The following is a 7,500-nucleotide window of genomic DNA, read 5'->3' as shown; positions in this document are numbered from 1 at the left end:
AGTAGAGGGAGGTGGCGATGTGTGGGTTGCTATTATAGGTGTGTGAGTGTAGGTGTGATGGTGGGTGGGGTGAATGTGTGTGTGTGTGTGTGTGTGTGTGTGTGTGTGTGTGTGTGTTTTCATATTTCTTGCATGTATTCAAACTTTGTGAACCCTATATCAGTGTTATGTTAATTCTTAAATAGATTATCTCCAAAGTGTTAATTAACGGAGCAACTATATGCCACTTACACACCACGAGAAGAAATACTTAGATATACTTATTTGCTCACGTTGTCACTATAACATCCATGCGATACGATATACACTTCTCAAGTTAAAAACAGTTATCGGCAACGTAAAACTTAAATCTTACCAACAGACTCTGAAATGTGTCGCTACGATAAGTTTTCCCTTCGCAAATATTAAAGCGGGGTGTCAAGTCGGCGAGAGGAGGCGCTTTATCGGCAAAGTCTGGCCTCTGATGAAGACCTGAGAGAGAATTTGGTTTTCATATAGAATGCACTCGTAATACTACCCATAACCCGTAAAACTTAATCCATTTTAACTGATATAAGAACGGCATCATTAAAACAGAATGACAAAGCCATACAGCCAACACAGAAAGGCAGATACACAGACTTGCTACACCACAGACCGCCGACCTTCCCGTATACAAGGTTTGACATGCAAATCCTCCTCAATACCGCCAACACTTATGTATGATAGCGCCTCCTCCTCCTCCTCCTCCTCCTCCTCCTCCTGGAATACGCCGTGCAATTCTGGTCTCCTAATTACAAGAGACATGGAATTACTCGAGAGAGTACAGCGACGCGCTACGAATATCAAGGTAAAGGCAAGAGGTAAAGGGAGGCAAGCCAGGTATTCCCACGTGGGGAGCGCTGGACCAGAATTTGTGTGGACGGCGCAGGCAGACCGTGACGTCACAATATAGACGAGGAAGAGGTATGATTGCTGTGGGGACTTCAGTCTTTACTCTGGACCCAGCCACCGGCTAGAGGAGGTCTATCTGAGCTGTCCGTTTTCCCTGACATGGGAAACTCTTTTATAGTATGCCTTCATGCTGCATTGTTCGTGGGTGTATAGCCCTGCATTCCAGAGGGACCACACTGCTTTTTCATAGTCTCCCAAAAGATGAAGTTACAAATAATACTATTTTTGGCTTAGTTTTTTTTTTATCAGATTCTAAGCTAATTTAACAGTTTAGTCTGTGTATAATTTCATCAGGCATATACTGTACATATATAAATCATAAGGCTGTAGCCTCATTACATAGCACAACGGAAGCTGCCAAGCTGTAGAGGGAAGAACCTCAATGAGCTTAGCTGCACTGGGCACCATAGTCTGTACCCAAGACTTTGGTGAACAAATACTTTAAAGAGGAATGGGATCCCTGGATTATATGTGAATGCACGTACCCTATAGTCATAATTATTATTATATGAGTGAATTGTCCTAACACTCCAGTGAAAATTAATGCAGAGGGCACTAAAACAGTACTGAAAATGCATTCCCGGATCAGAACCTACTTTGACGTGCAACGGACTACATTACATTAGGATACCTTTAAATTCTCACACTCTCTCTCTTTATCTATCATTCTCGTTTAGGTAGTGACGTCACTTCGAAGGCGCAGAGAGTGGTGGGGTAGGGGGGATCGAGACTACCTGGTGTTTCTTCTACCATGACGAAAATGATACCATCATTGAGAACGCAACCTTACGAAGAACGACTCAAGCGACTCAACCTCTTCCCTTTGAAAAAGAGACGATTGCGGGGAGACCTGATACAAGTCTTCAAGTACATGAACAAATTCAGCAATGTTGATCACTCCAAACTCTTCACGCTATAAACTAACGCGTGAACAAGAAACAACGGTAAAACAATTCAAGCCAAGTGATGATCTACGGATATCGGCAGGAGTTATTTTTCGAACAGAGTCGTCCGCCACTGGACAACCTTCCTGCAAGAGTAGTTAGTGCGGAAACAAATCAACTCCCTTAATAATCGCATTGACCGTCACTTTGCTGCGTTGGAAGTGAACTAAACGTACCCACGAGTACGTACAGAAGTGCTTTAATCCCTTCCGCAGGTCACTCCGGTGGCTGACGGATTGATTACATTAGTGAAAGCAGCCTGTTTTGCAATGAGCCAAAAGGTTTTATGCTGCCTGCTCGTCCATGTTTCCATGGTTTCTCCTCCTCCACCTCCTCCTCCTCTTCGTCCTCCGGTTTAAGGTCCCCGATGCAGCAGCAGTTATTGCTCCATCAAACCCTTTAAAGTAACTTTCCTGGTTAATTATCAAAGTTGTAAGAGAGTGTGGCTGTGTGATCCCAGGGCTCAGTGATACATACCGGGCAGGCGGGGAGGGAAGGAAGGAGGGAAGCAGGGAGACAGTGAGGCGGCAAGGAGGAAGGCAGGGACGGAGGGAGGCAAACGGAGCGAGAAGGATGGCGGCAGGTAGTAAAGTGGGCAGGCGGACAAGCTGGGAGGCAGTAAATATGAAAGGAAGGCAGCCAGGGATAGAGAGAGAGAGGTAGGGAGACGAAGAGGGAGAGAGGGAGGGAGGCAGGGAGGGAGAGAGGGAGGGAAACAGGCAGACGTTGAGGTATACACACACACACACACACACACACACACACACACACACACACACACACACATACAAACACACACACACACAAGAAGCAGGCCAAGCAATGATTCAGAAAGGAAACAGCCGCGTGGCGAAGGACAACACACAGCTGCAAGCAAGCAAGCGGTGTTGTTGTTGTTGTTGTTGTTGGTGGTGGTGGTGGTGGTGGTGGGCTGACTGAGACTCGCCTGCTTGTGGTGGTGTTGGTCAGGAGTTTGAGGTAAAGGAAGACCAAAACATATTTACGCTTTGGCCGAGAGGAAGAGAAAGAAAAGCATCGCTGAACTAGGTCATCAGAGAGAGAGAGAGAGAGAGATTCTATTTGTTTGCTGTGTGTGTGTGTGTGTGTGTGTGTGTGTGTGTGTGTGTGTGTGTGTGTGGGTGCGTGTGGGTGTGGGTGTGGGTGTGGGTGTGGGTGGGTGGTCGCAAACAGCCCAGCATTGCACGAACCAGCATTGATTTTCCAGCATCACTCGGACCGTAATATGATACTCCCCAGATGTCTGCACAAATAGAAATAGATATAAAACGAAAAACAAACAAATAAAGAAGACAGGTTCATGTCCGCTCAATACTCCCACGCATCCGTTATTTCAACTTAACTTGACTTTTATTTCTTGTCGGTAAAGGAGTCAAAACCATCTAACACCCCCAGTAAACAAGCAAAAAAACAAGCCGAAAACAAAAACAAATAAATAAACAGGTTCACGTCCTCTCAACAGCCCTACGCATTCGTCACATCAGCCTAACTTAACTCTTATTTCTTAACGTCAATGAAAGCTGTGAACCGCAAACCAAGATATAAAAAAAAACTAAGATGATGAATAACTTTTTTTTATTTACTGATTTTCCGCTCCTCGTATGTGAACCTACCTCACCTACCTTCTTCTTTCCCTTAAAAAAAAGATTATGAAGCTCCTACACCAAAATAATCCTTCTGTTACTCCTCAGAGCCAATAAGTCCTTCCTTCTACCAATAATAACCGTTTTTTCCCACATCTGTCACAACCACAACCCGGCGGGAGTTTTCTTTTTCATTTTTTCACGGAGCAAAACAAAAATATGAATATGCCTGCAGTGTGTGTTTGTACGCGTGGAGGTGGGGGCGTTGTGGGTGTGGGTGTGGGGGGAAGGCTATATATGTGTGTGTTTTTTGTGTGAAAATACGAAATCTTTGGGTGCAGGAACAGTGCGCGCGCAGAATGGATTGTCAGTAATGCTACGAGTGCAGGAAAAAGGGAATGTGATTGTGGCGGGAGAGAGAAATGATGAACAGCCACAGGAATGGAATGATATGAAAACCGCAGTGCCCGGCGAGGGAGGCGAGATAGATAATGGACCCGGTCTTAGCTTTGTTTCCATTTCTTTAGCCTTCGTTCCGCCCACCAGCCGACGCCAGGCAGTGCAGGTAGAGGGACGAGGACGTTAATGGGTCAACCCGATACAAGGCGTGACGCGGGATGGTTGTCGGTGCCTGAGAATGTCAAGTGTTGTTATATCTCTGAGGAAAAGCAAAAATATTTTCTACGTTGTTTTCTTTGCACATAAACTCCGGACAAAATTAATGATAAGTTCTTCTAGCTGTCGTTTCACGTTTGGCTGCCCCTTCCTTCCTTCCTTTATTCCTTCCTTCCTTCTTTCCATCCTTCCTTCTATCCTTCCTTCTTTCCTTCCTTCCTTCGTTTCCTCTTTCCTGTCTTTTTTTCCATTCTTCCTTCCTTCATTTCTTTCTTTCTTCCTTCCCTCCTTCCTTCCTTCCTTCCTTCCTTCCTTCCTTCCTTCCTTCTCTAAGAGACTCATTCCCAGGACAAAAGACTAGGAAATATTATTCGCATATGAGTGCCTCTCCCTGTCTCAAAGTGAATAACCCCTTCCATTCACTATTTATTTTCTTCTCGTGTGTCATTGTTAATTTATTTTCCTCGTGTGTTGTTGCTCCACTACACTTTCTACCCCTACTACTTTTTCCCTTATGGATAAATAGTATATAAAATGAAAATGCAATATACACACAAAAAAATCGTAGTCTGGAAACTAATAATAACTTTTTTCATTAGAATTCATTTTCCGCTCGTCGTATGTGAGGCTGCCTCGATTTTTTTCCTTCTTGTTTACCTAAAAAAATTATAGATTATTAAACTCTTATACAAAACAGTACTACCAGCCTTAAGATGAAATACTCCTTTTTTCAAGCAATCAAATTCCTTTCACCGTATTTGAACCAATTAGTTTTTTCTCCTTTCTTTCTTCTTGCTCTCAAACTACAGTAACAGGAAACAACTAGTATCACAGAGCCTCAAGATGAAGTTTTTCTTTTCTAATCACTCAAATTCCTTTCTCCGTATGACAACCAGTTAAGTATTTTCTTCTCCCGTTTTTCTTCTCACTCTGAAACTGTAGTATCCGCAAACAAGTAATGTCTTACAGTCTTTTTGTCCTCTCTACACACAGACTCGAAAGGTAACAGGAGGCCAGTCGACAACACGCGACAAAACTAATAACATTTTCCACTCTTTTCCTCACCTCTCTACGTGACCTGGTTGCTCCACCACCGCAAGTTTTCCTCCTCTTGGTCGCGGAGAAAAAGAAATAAACAAGAACCAATAAGAAAAAGAAGAAGCCGTATTGACAAAACAGATGACAATCGTACAATGCCCCCAAGTCTTACCCTCTTGTATTAGGCCCTGAGATGCTGTGAGTAGTTTCCAAATCTGTCAGGGGAAGAAGCAGCCGGATTGATAAAACAAAAAGACACTCGTACATTTCTCACAAGTCTTACCCTCCTGTATTAGGCCTAGTGATGGTATGATTAATTTCCACAACAAAATCGTATCCTCCTATCTTTCTTCCTCTCCCTTATACCCAACGCAATAACTAAATATCTTGGATGATTGACGTGGCAGAGGACAGAGAGAATGTAATAAGGAATCAAAGAATATTCCACCTTTTTTCCTGCTCTTACGATCACAGTATTGGTGGAGGTGATTGGCTCGACAGGAGAAATATGAAAGATGAGGACTGGTGAAGAGAGAGGATGAAGGGTAATAACGAGCAGATAGTGGGTGCGTGAGTAGCTGTGGGAAGTTTAGAGATGCGGAGGAATGTGAAGAGAAAAAGGGGATGCTGGTGCGGAGGAAAAATGTGAGAATGTGAGGAGCGTTGTCGGAAAAATGTGTGTGTAAAAGAGAAAGATAAATAGATAAGGAGAGAGAGATTGATTGATTGAGATTGAGATTGATTTGTGTGGGCAGTAATTCATAATATTCGAGCATCCCCGCCTGTGTGCCTCGCTCAGCCACCCAGCAAATAGCCTCAATGCTCGCCTCCCTCCTCGGCTCATCGCGGCCGTGAAGTGTGCACCCTTGGCGGTGAAGGATGGAGGGGCGGTTGTAATAAGAGAGTTGATGCTGGTCATGGCAAGAATGGTTGTCATACTAGTTTATGATGCGAAAAAGAGTAAGGTGAATAAAAGTGTCCAGATGCGTTACAATAGTAGCAATTATAATAATAGTAATAATATAATAGAAGAAAAAGCAACGAATAAAAGTACCTCTAGTGAGTAAAGGAACCACAGCATTACTACCATTACACCATTACTCCCACCATATTTACTGCCACCACTATATACTCCAATAATTACCATTATACACATACACTTAATTTTTCTTATATAGTTACTTCACATAATTCTTTCCTTACCGTTATACCACACCATTGCTATATACCACTTATAGCATTTATATACCATAAATACTCATTACTTCACCGTTACTATATACCATAGTTTTAACCATCACATAGTTTATATATATGCTATTAACCATATTATATAATTGTTAATCATAAATTACACCATACATTACTACCATTACCTCATACCTTGTATATATATACACCATTACTATAATTGCTTACTTATATATACTTCTTACTACCAATACACAAATTGTTAATCACTTACCATTACTATCACCACACCATTACTACCAATTATTATCACCACACATTACTTACCACCACATATTCATATTACTACCACACCATTAACACCATTACTACCACCAATTATCATTACACCAATTAATGTCTTACACCATTACTACCACCATTACTATCCACCACCATTATTATCCACACCATTATTATCACCACACCATTGCTACCACCACACCATTACTACCACACCATTACTACCACCACACCATTACTATCACCACACCATTACTACCACCAATTACTACCATTATCACCACACCATTATATCACCACACCATTATCACCACACCATTATTATCACCACACCATTATTATCACCACCATTACTACCACACCATTATTATCACCACACCATTACTACCACCACACCATTACTACCACACCATTACTATCACCACACCATTATTATCACCTCACACCATTACTACCACCACACCATTACTATCACCACACCATTATTATCCTTACACCATTATTATCCACACCATTACTAATTATCCACCACACCATTACTATCACCACACCATTACTATCACCACACCATTATTATCAATTACACCATTATTATCAATTACATATTACTATCACCACATTACTATCACCACACCATTATTATCACCACACCATTACTATCACCATTACACCACACCATTACTATCACCACACCATTATTATCACACCATTATTATCACCACACCATTACTACCACCACACCATTACTATCTCATTAATACACCATTATTATCACCACCATACCATTATTATCACCACACCATTACTACCACCCACACCATTACTATCACCACACCATTATTATCACCACACCATTATTATCACCACACCATTATTATCACCACACCATTACTACC

The 7,500-nt window shown here is 42.1% G+C and overlaps 1 protein-coding gene across 1 annotated transcript in view; it reads right to left on the bottom strand.

The window, feature by feature from the left end:
- LOC127004280 (BDNF/NT-3 growth factors receptor-like) overlaps window positions 1-7,500 on the bottom strand; it is a 107,680-nt gene that overhangs the window by 67,841 nt on the left and 32,339 nt on the right. The window lies entirely within an intron of this gene.

This window comes from Eriocheir sinensis, chromosome 27 (genome assembly GCF_024679095.1).
Source record: "Eriocheir sinensis breed Jianghai 21 chromosome 27, ASM2467909v1, whole genome shotgun sequence".
In the NCBI taxonomy this organism is placed as follows: Eukaryota; Metazoa; Arthropoda; class Malacostraca; order Decapoda; family Varunidae; genus Eriocheir; species Eriocheir sinensis.
Note: the sequence above shows the minus strand (reverse complement) of the source record. Positions and strands in the feature narration are given on the sequence as shown.